The sequence below is a fragment of the Heterocephalus glaber genome, unplaced genomic scaffold (assembly GCF_053883595.1).
Source record: "Heterocephalus glaber isolate CG9 unplaced genomic scaffold, H.glaber_assembly_v1.0 deba00000122, whole genome shotgun sequence".
NCBI lineage: Eukaryota > Metazoa > Chordata > Mammalia > Rodentia > Bathyergidae > Heterocephalus > Heterocephalus glaber.
This window is the reverse complement of record NW_028258138.1, coordinates 40,408,683-40,424,522: the sequence shown is the minus strand read 5'-3', so window position 1 is coordinate 40,424,522 and position 15,840 is coordinate 40,408,683. Positions and strand designations below refer to the sequence as shown.

At 38.8% G+C, this 15,840-nt stretch overlaps 1 protein-coding gene across 2 annotated transcripts in view; it reads right to left on the bottom strand.

The window, feature by feature from the left end:
* Window positions 1-15,840, bottom strand: part of Htr1f (5-hydroxytryptamine receptor 1F) — a 203,939-nt gene that overhangs the window by 27,086 nt on the left and 161,013 nt on the right. The window contains exon 5 of one of the 2 annotated variants that reach the window (XR_015452326.1): window positions 6,524-6,672. The exons of the other annotated variant lie outside the window; for it this stretch is intronic. The gene's annotated coding sequence lies outside the window, so the exon portion shown is untranslated. Of the gene's footprint in view, window positions 1-6,523; window positions 6,673-15,840 lie in introns of those variants that run through there. 2 annotated transcript variants of the gene reach the window in all.

The following is a 15,840-nucleotide window of genomic DNA, read 5'->3' as shown; positions in this document are numbered from 1 at the left end:
TACTTTTAGTTTCTCACACAAGAGAAACTATTTGGTATTTACCCATGTGTGTCCTATTTATTTCACTTAAGAGTACCACCTCAATGTGCATCCATTTAGCAATAAATGTCTCTAATTTCTCATTTTTGATGGCCGAGTAGTACTCTATTTTATAAAAAAACACATTTTCTTGATCCAGTGTCCACTTGATGGGCATTTGGGGTGTTTCCAAGTTATAGCTATTACAAAATGTGCTGCTATGAATATGGGTGCACATATATCATTGTGGTAGGATTATTTTAATTCTCTGGGGAAGATACCCAGCAGGGAATAGCTCGGTCAAATGGGACTTCCAGTCCTAGTTCTTTGAGGTATCTACATACTGACTTCCACAGTGGTTGCAACAGTCTACACTGCCACCAGCAGTGGAGCAAGGTTCCTCTTTCTCCACAACCCTGCCAGCATCTGTTATTGGTTGATTTCATGATAGCAGCCATTCTTTCTGGAGTAAAGTGGAATCTCAGATTTGTTTTCATTTGCATCTCTTGAATGACCAGTGAGGTTGAACATTTTTTCATAAGTTTATTTGCCATTTCTACTTCTTTGTGTGAGAAATGTCTGTTCATTTCAGATGGCCATTTTTGGATTGGGTCTTTAAATTTGGGAGGTCTGATTTTTTTAAGTTCTTTGTACATTCTAGATAGTAGACCTCTGCCTGAGGAGCAGCTGGTGAAAACTTTTTCCCATATTGTAGTTTGTCTCTTCACACTGCTGGTGGTTTCTCTTGCTGTGCAGAAGCTTTTTAGTAAGAAGAGATCCCACTTGTGGATTGTTTGTGCTAGTTCACGGGCAACTGAGGTTCTCTTCACGAAATCTTTTCTGACACCAATGTCTTCAAGAGTTCTACCTAACCTCTGTTCCAGCTGGTCCAGCGTTTCTGTTTTAATATTTAGATCTTTAATCCATTTTGATTTTACTTTAGTGCATGGTGAGAGATAGAGGTCTAGTTTCAATCTTCAGCAAGTTGAAACCCAATTTCTCCAGCACCATTTATTAAAGAGGCTATCTTTCCTCTAGTGAGGGTGTTTGGCTCCTTTCTCAAAGGTGAGGTAGCTGAGTATGTCTGGAGTTGTTTCTGCATCTTCTAATCTGTTCCATACTGGTCCTCAGGTATGTTTCTTCACCAGTACCATGCTGTTTTTTTTCACAGTAGCTTTGTAGTATAGTTTTAAGTTGGGGGTTGTGATACCCCTTGCCATGTCTCTTTTATCTAGAGTTGCTTTTGCTATTCTGGGTCTCTTCTTGTTCCAAATGAATTTTTGGATTGTTTTCTCAAGGTCCATGAAGTATGCTTCTGGGATTTTAATTGGGATTGCATTGAATCTATGTGGCAGTTTTCAAAATATGGCTATTTTCACTGTGTTGATCCTTCCTACCCAGGAGAAAGGGATGTCCTTCCATTTTCTGATATCCTCTTCAATCTCTTTTTTCAAAGTGCTATAGTTTTCAGAGAAGAGGTCTTTGATTTCTTTCATTAGGTTGATTCCTAGGTATTTCAGTTTTTGGGATGCTATTGCAAAAGGAATTATTTGCCCTATTTCTCTTTCAGTGAGTCTGTCATTCATGTAGAGGAAAGCTATTGATTTTTGTGTGTTGATCTTGTATCCAGCTGCTTGACTGAATTTGGTTATTAAATCTAGAAGACTTTTGGTGGCATTCTTGAGGTCTTTGATATGGAGTATCATGTCATCTGCAAGTGATAATTTGACTTCTTCATTTCCTATCTTTATTCCTTTTCTTTCTCTTGTCTAATTGTTGAGGCTAATGTTTCCAAAACTATATTGAACAGGAGTGGTGATAGTGGACATTCCATGTCTTGTTCCTGGTTTTAGTGTGAAGGATTTCAGTTTTTGAACATTTAGTATGATATTGGCTGTTGGTTTTTCATAGCTTTTATCAGATTGAAGTAGAGACTGTCTGCTCCGATTTTCTGTATAGTTTTTATCATAAATGCATGTTGGATTTTGTCAAATGCTTTTTCTGCATCTATTGAGATGATCATATGGTTTTTGTCCTTGGCTCTATTGATATAGTGTATTACATTGATTGATTTGTGTATGTTGAACCACCCCTGCATTCCTTGCATGAATCCCACTTGGTCATTGTGTATGATCTTCTTGATTATCTTCTGCTGTCTATTTGCCAGTATCTTATTAAGGATTTTTGCAACTTTTCATTAGTAACATTGGCCTATAGTTCTCTTTTTCCATTGGCTCTTTCTCTGCTTTGTGGATCAAGGTGATGCTTTCTTCCAGGAATGAATTCAGGAGTATTACTTCCTTTTCAACTTCATTGAAGAGTTTAAACAGTAGTGGCAGTAGTTCCTTTCTAAATGTCTTGTAGAATTCAGCAGTGAAGCCATCAGGACCCGGGCTTTTCTTGGTTGGTAAGTTTTTAATTATATTTTCAATTTCATTGATTGATATTGGGTTGTTTAGAATTTGTAAGTCTTCTTTGTTCAACTTTGGTAATTCATACATGTCTAGGAATCTGTCCATTTCTTCTGTGTTTTCCATCTTATTGGAATATAGGTTCTTGAAATAGATATTGATGACCCTCTGGATTTCTGCTGGATCTGTTGTAATTTCACCCTTTTCATTCCTAACTGCATGGATTTAGGCCTTTTCTTTCCTTTTTCTGATCAGTTTGGCTAAGGGTTTGTCAATTTTGTTTATTCTTTTGAAGAACCAACTCTTGGCTTCATTGATTTTTTTGTATTGTTTTCTTAGTCTCCATTGCACTGATTTCTGTCCTGATCTTTATAATTTCCTCCCTTTTATGAGCTTTGGGTTTGTCCTGTTCTTTTCTTTCTAGAAGCTTGAGGTTTAGTATCAGGTTGTTTAATTGGGCTTGCTCTGTTTTCCTAATATGAGTATGCACTGCTAAGAATTTCCCTTGTAAGACTGCTTTCATTGTGTCCCATAGATTCTGATATGTTTTATTGTCATTGTCATTTAATTGAAGGAACTGTCTGAGTTCTTCTTTAATTTTCTCTGTGACCCCTTGGTTATTCGGAAGTGTTTTGTTCAATTTCCATGTGTTTATGAAGGTTTTGCAGTTTCTTTTGCTATTGACCTCCTATTTCACTGCACTATTGTCTGATAATATATAGGAGATAACTTCAATTCCTTTGCACTTAGCTAAATATGTTCTATGAGAGAGTATGTGGTCTATTTTTGAGAATGACCCGTGTGCAGCTGAAAAGGATGTGTATTCTGATTTTGTGGTGTGAAGCAATCTGTAAACATCTGTTAAGTTCATTTGTTCAAGAGTTTGATTGAATTCTAGTATTTCGTTGATTGTTTTTTGTCTAGTTGATCTATCTATTTGTGACAGTGGGATATTGAGGTCCCTCACTACTATTGTATTAGTGTTTATAAGATTTTTCATGTCCATTAGTATTTATTTTATATAGTTGGGTGCACTAGTATTTGGTGTGTAGATATTTATGATTGCCATCTCTTCCTCTTGGATTGTTCTCTTTACAAGGATATAGTGTCCTTCTTTGTCTCTCTTAATCAATGTGGGATTGAAATTCACCTGGTGTGCAAAGAGGATAGCTACTCCTTTTTTTCAGATTCCCATCACATGGAGTATTGTTTTCTACCCTTTAACTTTCAGTCTATGAGTTTATTTGTGAATTAAGTTTCTTGAATGCAGCATATTGTTGGATCTTGCTTCTTGACCCATTCTGCCAGTCTATTTCTTTTGATTTGTGAATTGAGAACATTAACATTGATGGTTATAACTTATACATATTGACTTATCATTTCATTATCATTTGACTTTTTCTTTTTATTGGATTCTCCCCCTTTGCTTTTAATTTCTTGTCACGCCCTGTGGATTCATTCTGCTGGGCTTCCTGGTGTTGTGATCCTCATTGTCTTTTCCTAGGATTTTGTCTAAAATTTTTTGGAGTGCTGGTTTGGTATTCATGAAGTTCCTCAGGTGCTCTTTATCATGAAAGTATCTTATTTCTCCATCAATTTTGAAAGATCATTTTGCAGGGTACATCAATCTGAGTTCAGGTTGCTTTCCTTTAGGACTTGAAATACAACACTCCAAGCTCTTCTTGCCTTGAGGGTTTGCATTGAGAAGTCTGCTGTGATTCTGATGGGCTTTCCTTTGTATGTGATTTGTTTCTTTTCTCTAACTGCTTGTAGAACTTTGTTCTTCTGTTGAGTTTCTGGAATCTTAACAATTATGTACCTATGTGTAGATTTTTTTAAATCAAGGCTATTGGGAGTCCTATATGCCTCACTTATCTGTATGTCAAGTTCTTTACCCCTGCTTGGGAAGTTTTCTGCCATCACTTCTGTGAACGGTTTTTTTAATGTCATCTGCACTCTCTCCTGTTCCTTCATTGACTCCAATCAGTCTTATGTTATTCTTCTTTGCTTCTTCTAGTAGCTGCTGGATTGATTTCTCATGGTCCCTTACAATTTTAAAGAAATGTTTCTTTTCCTGGTCACTAATTGCAGTCTTATCTTCTATGTCTGAAATTCTGTCTTCACATTAGTTCATTCTGTTGCCTAGACTTTTAATGGAGTTTTAATGTCTTGGAAATGTGTTTGCATCTGTTTTATGGATTCCATTTGTTTCCTATTTTGGGACTCCATCATGTTCTTCAGTTCCTCTATTTTTTTTTACCCCTGTCCTCTCTAAATTTATTAATCATCTCTTGCACTATGGGCACAATCTCTGCTGTTATGTGAGAAATTATTTCTGATTTCATTTTTTCCAGATCCTCTTTTGTTGCTAGTTCAAGTTCTCCAGGTGGTTGAGTGTCAGAATGTTCCATCTCGTTTCCCTTTGGGGTTGCTGTAGGTGATCTAGAAGTCTGGTTCTGAGGCTTGTTAACATGTCTTCTCATTTTGATGGGGGCGGGGAGAGGAGGTGCTGCTGGCACCCGTGGGGCTCACTTCCTCTGTGCTTGGAGCTGTGGCACACCTATCCTGAAGCCTCCTCTGTGCTGGGAGCCACAGCACACCTACCTGGAAGCCTCCACTGGGTTGGCAGCCATGGCATGCTGACCTGGAGGCCTCCTCTATGCTGGGAGCTGTGCCATGCTGACCCAGAAGCCACCTCCACACTGGGAGCTGTTGCATGCTTACCCAGAAGCTTTCTCTGTGCTAGGAGCTGTGGCACGCCGACCCAGAAGCTTCTTCCATGCGGGGAGCTGCTGTATGCCTACCCAGAAGCCTCCTCCCCATGTTGACTATTTTAATGATATGTTTTTGGCCAGGGTAAATAAATGACACCAGAACTACTAGAGTGACTTATTTTAGCCCATATAACCAGTTGAGGATGGAGGAACCAGATTAAAAGCTATATTATATCGTTGTACTTTTATATTGAAGAACAATATTACAAAATATTTTTTGTTTGACTTCTTTCCCTCTCTTTTCCATCTTTCAGAAGAGTTAATGTAAATATTTAAGTAGAAGTAGGTAGAGAACTTCAATAATTGTATCCTTTAAAATTATGGTCTTGCTGGGGGTTTAGGTCAGTGGTTCCATCACCTGCCTCGCAAGCAGGTCCAGAGTTTGATCCCCAGTAGCAAAAGAAAAAAAAATAAAATTATGGTCTTGAGATGCATCCACTTACCTAAAAATTTCTCGAGTTTATCTTTCTTTATGGCAGAGTAGTATTCCATTATATATAAATACCACATTTTCTTTATCCATTCATCTGTTGATAGGCAAATGAGCTATTTCTAAGATTTAGCTATTATAAATTGTGCTGCTAAACACATGAGTATGCACATATCACTGTGTAAAACAAATTTGTTTTCAAACACAAGTTTAAATATTGCATTGTTTCTCTTGTGTGAGAAACCTAAAAGATAAATAAGGAGCAAAATGGAGGATAGATATTAGGAAGTAGGATGGACATGTTCAATTTGGAAGGAAACAAGTGGAGGGGAGAGGAGAGGGAAGGAAAGGAAAATGGGTTTTTAAAAAAGAATGGAAGGGGAAAAAAACCAAACAAAACTTTTATAAATGGGGTGGGAAAGAGAGGTTGAAGGGAGGGCAGGGGAATGGGAAAAAAAGAGGAATGAATATATATATTGTACAGAAACTAATTCCTTATGACAAATGTGATCATTATGTATGGCAAACATGTACTAATTTAAAAAAATTAAAAAAAGAATTGTGTGCCATTATGCAAGCAATATTAGGAGAAAATAAACTCAAGTGCCTGAGTTTGGGGGAAAAAGAACTTGGTTTGAGTTCCTGCATTTCCTTGTTAGGAAGGAAAGAAAAGCATAGAAAACTGGCCTAGGTGGAGAAAGCTTCAGGAGTTACACACACAAAAAATGCATTTTATTTTTCTGTACTGATTTTTGCACATTTATGAGATTCTACCAAGTATGAAGCTTGATGCTCACTGAAGCTATGAAAGACCAAATATACACCCTGCTTCCACAGGGCTTACAACTCATTTGTGGAAAAACAAAATGCATATTGCTATTAGGTTTAGAAAAACTTTACCACAAATTTAGAGAAATTTAAGAGTCCTGACCCTGAGGCACATGCGTAGATGCTTTTTCTCAGTCCTTTCAACTCCATGTAGTTTGAAGGATCATAAACCCAGATGTTCATGGCTCCGAAGATCAAAATCGAGGATTTCCTGTACAGAATTAATGTTATGGGTAACATTTAGGGTTGATAGAAATGTCCAAAGGCATGGAATCTGGAGGTTGCAACCTAACAAGGGGAGAGGGTGTTGGTGTCACAGACAGTAGAACACACAGCAAATGGCTCATCACTTTCTTTTTGGGGAGCTCCAGTTTTGAGGCAAATAAGATATAGTGAAGGTAACTCTAGGATTCTTAACATTTAGATAATTAGGCAAATCAGGATGATACAGCATTTTCTTCCTGCCTAACAGTCCAATAATTATAAGAAACTTTTCTTGAGATAGTTGTGTCAGGAACTGTTTTTCACCCCAATACAATTTTTTTTTTTGGTACCGGGGATCGAACTCGGGTCCTTGCACTTGCAAGGCAGGTGGCAGAACCACTGAGCTAAATCCCCGGCCACTACTATTTTTTTTTTAAAGAAATAGAATAACTATTTCTGATTATAGGCCAAAGGCCATCCTTATTGAGGTTCCTTTAACAGTTTACTTCTATACACATGTTTTAAATGTTTGAAGCAAATAAATGAAAATAGGCTTAGGATAAATTTAATCTATCCATTAAATAATTGACTATTACATCTGGGGACTTAGCTCAGTGGCACCACACCTTCCTGGCAAATCCAAGGTCCTGAGTTCGATTCCCAGTATGGGTGGGTGGTAAAATAATTGACTATTAAAACCACATCAGGAAAATAATAATGGTTCATTTAATAAGGTCAATAATTCATATTTGGTTGATTAGGAAATTAAATGAGTTTTGAAACTTTACCTAAGATTATTAATTAATTTTCTATTTATTGAAAATTTTAGTAACATATCATTATTAAACTATAAAATTAGTGTTTTTAATCTTGGGAAAATTACTGAAGAGGATTAAATTACACACAATAATTTAATCTATGAAAATGTAACAGAAAAGTAAAAAATGCAATGTAGTTTTTTATTGTTAATATAATATTATATATTAGGACCATTAGGATAAATTGTAGAACAAAAGAAAGAATTTTGGGGAAGAGGTTTTTGCATTCACTTAAGAGTTATTTGAAAAGATTTAATTTTGATTAATTTTAAATGAAAATATTGCAAGCAAAAAAATGAAAGTTATTAGTTGTCTGTGTTTCAGCTTTTTTTTTTTCTCCATTAAGTTTATTGGTACATTTTAGGTATAAAATACATTTACATACATCATTGTGATCTTGTACCGTTACATGAGTCTCTTGGTTCTTATTTTTTTCCCCTTCCCCTGCCCTCCTTCACCCTCTCCACCCTTCCCTATTTGCAAAGATTTTGTTTCCATTTTTTTCCTTTTCTCATATTTTTTCTTTTCCCTTCTTTCCTTTCCCCTACCCCTCCCACTTCTCCTGCTCCTTTAGACCATTACTTCCTATTACAAATGATATCAATCATACATTTTTAAAATTAAAATATCAAGACCTAGGAGACATTACCACAAATTTTACAGAATTTAAAAGGATATAGAAAGCATATTTCAAAAATCTGTTTTGAAATAACCTTTTTAAAATTATTTAGATACCTCAGAAATTCTGTACATATAAAACTGAGGAGTAAAAATATTAAAATTAAAGAAGCCAAACCAAGCAAACATGTAATTTTGTTTGCAAAAGTATTTCTGATTATTTTATGTCCTTCTAATATAGATATAAAAGATAAAATCTATTATATTTATAATGAATGAATTCCACAGCATACATATGTTTAGTTTCATTTTTGTCTTTAGAAACAAGTCTCTGACAGTGTAATTCTTATATCTTGATTTAACTGTAATGAAGTTCATGGGTTTTTTTGGCATGAATTTCTCATATGACTTATCTTTAGTTTTATGGTAAAGAAACTTTACATTTATTCAAATAGAAGCTCTTTATAGGTTTATGACTTAGAAACAGATTGTAGTTAACAGCCTCTGTAGCTAGTGTGCATGGTATCACTCTCCATTACTCTAGTTAATGTAAATATAATTATGACGTGCTTATTAGTTTTCCATTTTGCCTCCTTTGGAATATTACTGTCCTAAATCATTGCCTAATCAACTATTCTGAATTTGCAGGCAGATCCTTATTTTTATCATTTGTTAGTAAAAATTTCAAGCTATTTTTTGTTCTTTCTTTTTCATTATGGCATGCCAATTTGGAAAAGGGAAAATTACATATTTTCCTTGCTTATATTAAATGTGTATTATTTTTGATCCAATTTAGATATTTAGCACAATGAGATTGGCAGATTTAGCAATTTAAAAAATCATGTCCAGTTAAGGTTAAATTTTAGATAGACAATGAACTTTTACAAAAATTATCCATATTCTTGCACAGGTAATACTTACATTGACAGAATGAGTTACAGTGTATCTGAAATTCAAGGTCAACTTCATATCCTCTATTTAATCTGGCAATCCTAACACAGTTTACTATCATCAATGAAATTTCATAAACTTTCCATTCCTTTTTAGGTCTTATCTCCTTTTTTTTACAAGATTACTTTTACTTTACATTTTTCAGATTACTAAATGGGAAAATGATGAATTCACTTGTATAATTTTTTGCCACACTGAGGTTATCCTGTCGGGTAAGATGCTAGGTACTGTGTTTACATGGAATGCACTGAATTTATAAAAATATTCAAATGCACAAATAGCCACAATCTTGAGGATATTCTCAACACTACATCTCCCATTTAACATTTAATCTCCATACTTCAGAATACTCACAACAGCTTTTAGGCTCCCTCACTTGATCAGACTTTGGCTGGAGAGGAGGCTGTCTTCTAATGATAAAGAGGTGCAAGTTAAAATTAGTTTTCTGGGATTTGACTAGTTGTTGATGATATCACTCATCAGTATTTCTCAAGCTCTGCTCCTTACTTAGACTTGGGCTATTAAAACTGCTAGTGGGTGCCTATGGAAGAGGGGTGGTCAAATACACTTGTAAGATTTTGGGTTGAAGAGGCATCTTAACTACATAATTACTCTGAGGCTTCAACATGTTACTTTTCATTGGAACTCTTTGAGGGGACCCCAGTATACTACAATAATTTATTTGATTAGAGAATACGTTTGTGTAATGTCAAGTACATTTGTGAGACACAGTTCTAGAACAAACAATCTGGGGGTTCTAAAGAAGGTTCCAGCTACTTTTCATTTGATTTCTAAAGCATAGGTAGCTTGAGAACTAGGATAGCACAGCAATCAACAGAAATCAGTCTACCATAGTATCAGTAGACTGCTCAGCAACACAGATTTCAAATGGTCCAATCTGATTATAGATGGGATAGTTTAAACTTAATAAACACAGGTCTAAGTAACAGGGAATAAAGAAAATTATGGGAAAGGGAGAAGGGTAAAGCTGGAACTAACCTTGGTTACATAATAAACATGGCAAGAGAAACCATGCTTTATGTAACATACTCATATGACTTTCCTAATACTGTATTTTTATAACAAAAATTATACCTTTTTATAATACTGAGGAAACTGAACCCCAGAGAGGTTTAGTGATTCACTATTTTTGTTTATACCTAGATGTTCCCTAAAGCCTTATGTGAGCATAGGCTAGACCTTTGGAAGGTGAATTGCTGGTTAGGAGGTGGGGCATGGTTGGAAAACCTTATCTCTTCCTGGGATGTGATCTGGAAGGTTCTATCTCCCTTCCAGGGACCTCCCTTGATGCTTTCCGTTTCCCCACTGCCATGCCCCTGCCCTGAGCAGCATTCCTCTGCTCTCCTCTGCCCAGTACCTCTGCCAGCTGACTGTGGACTGGAACATGAGTCAAAATAAACATTTCCTCCTTTAAGCTGTGGGTGTTGAGTATTGTGTCTCAGTGATGAGAAAGTGACTAAGGCAATTACTGTCACATATCCAGTTAAATTGGATAATGGAGATTCAATACAGGTTCTATAGACTATAGACCCGTTCTATAAACCCTTTCCTTACCCACAGAATCTATTTAAAGTCAGATTCCTTTACCACTCTTAAGCAGCGATGATTCTTTTTTTTTTTTTTGGACCTGGGATCAAACTCAGGACCTTGCACTTGCAAGGTAGATGTGGTGCCATTGAGCAAAATTCCTGGCCAGATGATTCTTTTCTTTATAAATCACCTTTACAAGCTACTATTTTCTGATATTTGCACTGATCACTTCTTTTTGTGATTCATCTAAGATGTTTTCCATTGCCAATAAGCAACTATCTACATGGGTAAAATAAAGCTCAACTCACCAACTGGGAAAGAGGCAGCTGTTCTCAATTTACTGCTGGACATTGAAACCATCTTGGGACTTTTGAATATATCACCTCCTTTCAGCCCCAGAAATTCTGATTTTATTTTTCTGCAGTGTGGCATGGACATTGGGGTTTTAAAATACTACCTAAGGGAGGCTAGTATGCAGCCAAAGTGAGAACCACTGGGTTTTTTTTTTGGGGGGGGGTTCAAGCAAAGCATATAAAGATTTCCATAATGAAGTAAAGGAAATATGTCTATATTGCCTTTTATTTAACAAGTCCATTTAAAAAAAAAGAAGTTGCTGAGTCAAAGAATTTTCTTCATATGGAACAAGAGCAAGTTGAAACTTGCTATCTTTTCCTATTTAAATTTGTATTCATTTTGGGTACAGTGTTGTAAAATATGTACTTACTTCATTAGGTTGCTGAGTCATTCCTATTTAATCTGTAAAACTCATAATCCTTGCACACAACAATCACATCACATCCCAGCGCAGATTTAATTATTCCAGTAGAAAATCACGTTATCAAAGCAGCAAGAAATATCCTCAAATCAGTAGCTTAAATTCTTTTATCAATGCATTTAAAAATAGATATTTAAAAAATATTTGGATTCATAAATACTGTTGGACATCTCAAAGTGAATTTAAGCGACTAGCACTGTTTGACTACAATATTTAAAAAATATTCTTTAGGGTAGGGGATTTAGCTCAGTGGTTCCTCTGTGAGGTGCAAGGGCCCAAGTTTGATCCCTGGTACCAAAAAAAAAGTGTGTGTGTGTGTGTATATATATATATATATATATATATATATATATATATATATCTTTAATTTTGGATGTAAATTTTTTCTAGTATATAAAATTGGAGGAAAAGAAAACTTTGTTAGAATTGTTCTAGAAACAATATATACTGGAGATCATATTTTAAAAGCAAATACTAAGGTAATAGCAGTGACAATAATAATAGGTTCTTTTTTTTTTTTTGGTACCAGGGATCAAACTCAGATCCCTACGCTTGCGCAGCAGGAGGCGAAGCCACTGAGCTAAATCCCTGGCCAATAATAGGCTTTTAACATACAGAGCTCAAAGTACCATTCAATGGAACTCAGTGGGTGTAGGAAACAAGAAGTATTCCAGTCCGGGGATTTAGCTCAGTGGTTCCGCCGCCTGCCTTGCAGGCGAAAGGATGTAACACAGCTGGCAAAACTGTATAGTATACTAATAGCATTACAGTCCGAGTCTCCTAAGACTAACCATTCTAATAATACTAGAATTTAGACACAGTTGATATGCTAACCGCATAAATGGAAGAAATGTCTCAGAGAGCAGGCACTGAACTGCACTAGAGCCTGCAGTACTAACCACTCTAATAATGCTATTGTCTCAACTCTTTTGGCCTTCCATCCTCCCTAATCTTTTTTGCTGAAGAGAAGCACTACCTAGACAATTATGGCCTACATAATGGCCTTCCCTAGGTTTTAGTTAACTAGCCACAGGAGATCCAGACACACTCCAGGATGAGGAAGGCCCTGTCAGCATTGTTGCCTGCCTGAACATGATAACTCTTTTTCACCAGTCCCTTATCCGTGTGTGTGTGTGTGTGTGTGTGTGTGTTAGTGCTGTGGACTGAACTCAGGGCTTATGCATACTAGATGAGTACTCCATACTACTGACCTATATCCCCAGCTCTGTTTATTTTTGAGTTAGTCTCCCTACATTGCCCAGGCTGGCCTCCAACTTGCCATCTTCCCAACAGAGTCTCTTAATTATCTAGGATTGCAGGCTTGGGCACAACACCTTTCCAATTCTATCTTCTTTAGGCCTGGCTTCAAATAAAGCCACTTAACCTGAGTACTTCCCTCCAACTCCCGTATCCCTAACTTGGTGACTTTCCCAGCAAGCAGCTGGGCAAGTTGATCCTCTCATTTGAGGAAACATTAGCCTTTGTGGGGGGCCTTGCCCCCCCCACTAGAATTCTTGAGTGCCTTTTACGGGCATGTCTGGGCCTGCTGCAAGTCTACCCGGCAACAAGGAAGTAGCCCCAGTACCCTCCCCTTGCTCCTTCCTCTAGCCCTACGGTATATATGCTGTAGCAGCTTCTGCAATAAATGAGACTTGATCAGAAACCTGTCTTGTCTCCATCTCTCATGTCCCCTGTCCTTTGTCATTCTCACTCCCCCTCTAGGGTCTCCGTTGACTTACCAGCGGGATGGGACAAGTGGCGCCCAATGTGGGGCCTGAGAACGGGGGATCCAGTAAAGAACGCTGCTCGGGGGCCCAATAAAATAGAAGAGACAAATAAAATAGAAAAAAGAGGATTGCGTCTGACGTGAACCTGCCGTCTTTCCTGCACATCGGTGAGTTGAACAGCGATTATGGGACAGGAGATTAGCCAACATGAGTTGTTTGTAGAAGGTCTTAAAAAAACCCAAAAAACTTTACAGGCACGAGGGGTAAAGGTTACAGTCAAACAGTTGTTAAAATATTTTGATTATATTGGAGATCTCTGCCCTTGGTTTCCCGCCGAGGGTACCATCGACGAGAGGAGATGGAAAAGAGTAGGGGAGGCCCTTAAGGATTATTATGCTACTTGTGGACCAGGAAAGGTCCCAATTACTGCATTTTCTTATTGGAATCTTATTGATGAAATTATCTCCCAAAAAACCAAAGATCCGGTGGTGGCTCAAGCCATCCAGGTCGGGGAGACAGCTCTCCGATCAGAGAAAGGGTCGATCACTCTCCCTCGGAGTGAAGAGTTTATAGACACCCCCCGAGATGCCAAGATGGCGCTGAGGCCCAAGCCCCTGCGGGTCGGGACTCCCTCAAAGAATGAGGGAAAAGACTTGATGTCTTTTGATAGTGATGATGACTCAGACAAGAAAAAACAAAATGCAACTGATGAGGGTTTACAGGCGGGCTCTGCCTCATCCAAGCCTTTTAAGAAAAAGCTTCGGCACTCCTCAGCTTCTGCCTCCGCCATTTCAGCCCCTGCCTCTAACCCTGCCCTGCCAGTGAAAGAGGAACCGACCTTGTACCCTTCCCTCCGCCAGCTCAGATACCCCCCCTTGCCACAGAACGATCCGGGGGAGGCTGACTGGGCCAATCTTGAGGAGGAGGCAGCCAGATATCATAATCCTGACTGGCCGCCCGTAGTTCAAGAGTACCCCTAGAACTTGAAAATGTGGAAGCCTTTCCCGTAACTAAAACTACTGACTCACAGGGACAGGCATAGAGACACCACAGTGGTTTCGATTTTAAGGTCATTAAAGAACTTAAAATGGCTGCAGCTCAATATGGGGCCACTGCACCTTACACAATGGCCATTTTGAAATCGGTGGCAGAAAATTGGCTCACCCCAATCGATTGGCAGACTCTGGCCTGCGCCACCCTTACAGGAGGTGACTATTTACTATGGAAATCTGAATATGTGGAAAATTGCCGAGATACTGCTAGACACAATGCTCAGGCGGGTAATGGTTGGATACTCGATATGCTTCTGGGGGATGGAGCCTATGCCGCCAGAGATCAACAGATGCAATTTGATGCGGGGTTGTATGCCCAGATTCAGACCGCAGCCACTAGAGCCTGGAGAAAGCTCCCTTCTAAAGGAGATGTGAGTGCTTCTCTCACCAATATCTGACAGGGGCCTGATGAGCCCTTCGCGGATTTTGTTCACCACCTGCTCACAGCAGCGGGTCGGATTTTTGGGAGCACAGAAACTGGGACAGATTTTGTTAAACAGCTTGCTTTTGAAAATGCTAATGCTGCTTGCCAGGCTGCCATCTGCCCTTATAAAAAAACCCTGATCTCTCAGGTTACATTCACCTTTGCTCAAAAATTGGGACCGCCTACCAACAGGGGCTTGCTATGGCTGCCGCCATGCAGGGTTACACGGTCAAACAGTTTTTGTCGTGCCACCTGGGTAACAAATGTTTCCGGTGCGGGGCAACAGGTCATTTTGCCAAGGAATGTCAGGCCCCTAGGGCGTCGGCCCCTAGGGCCACACCTCCGGGGCCTTGCCCTCGATGCAATAAAGAGAGACATTGGGTGAATAAATGCAAGTCTGTGAAGGACTCTCAAGGCCGGCCCCTCCCACTTGCCAATAACCCGGACCAGGGAAACGGGAAAGGGGACCAGCCCCGGGCCCCCGGACCCAAACAGATTTACAGGGCACTCAATTTTGCTCCAGCAAACAACAATCCATTTCAGACCTCTTCAGAACAACAATGGGAAGTGCCGGACTGGACCTCAGTTCCACTGCCCACACAGTATTGACTCCAGAAATGGGGGTACAGGCCCTCCCGACAGGGGTCTTTGGACCCTTGCCTAAGGAGACCTTTGGGCTTGTAATAGGCAGAAGCAGCAGCACTATAGATGGGCTGCTAATCTACCCGGGGATGATTGATAGTGATTACTCCGGAGAGATTAAAGTTATGGTTTCTTCCCCCAAAGCCATTAACACCATTCAATCAGGCCAAAGATTTGCTCAATTGTTACTCCTTCCCCTTCTCCCTACCTCTAATAAGGCTCTTAACAACGTCAGAGGCAGCCAGGGATTCGGCTCATCCGATGTCTACTGGTCGGAAATACTCTCAGCCCAGAAGCCTCTCATGACCTTATGGTTAGATGGGAGACAGTTTTCTGGATTGGTAGACACCGGTGCTGATGTAACTATCATCAAAGGAGAAGATTGGCCTCAGGCGTGGCCATTAAAAGACACCCTCACCCACCTCAAGGGTATAGGTCAGAGTCAAAACCCTAAACAAAGTGCCAAAGATCTGACCTGGAAAGACCAAGATGGCAATCAGGGCACCATTCAACCTTATATCATCTCAGGGTTACCCATTAATCTATGGGGGAGAGACCTATTGTCACAAATGGGGATGATTATCTCTAGCCCTAATGAAGTCATCACTATGCAGATG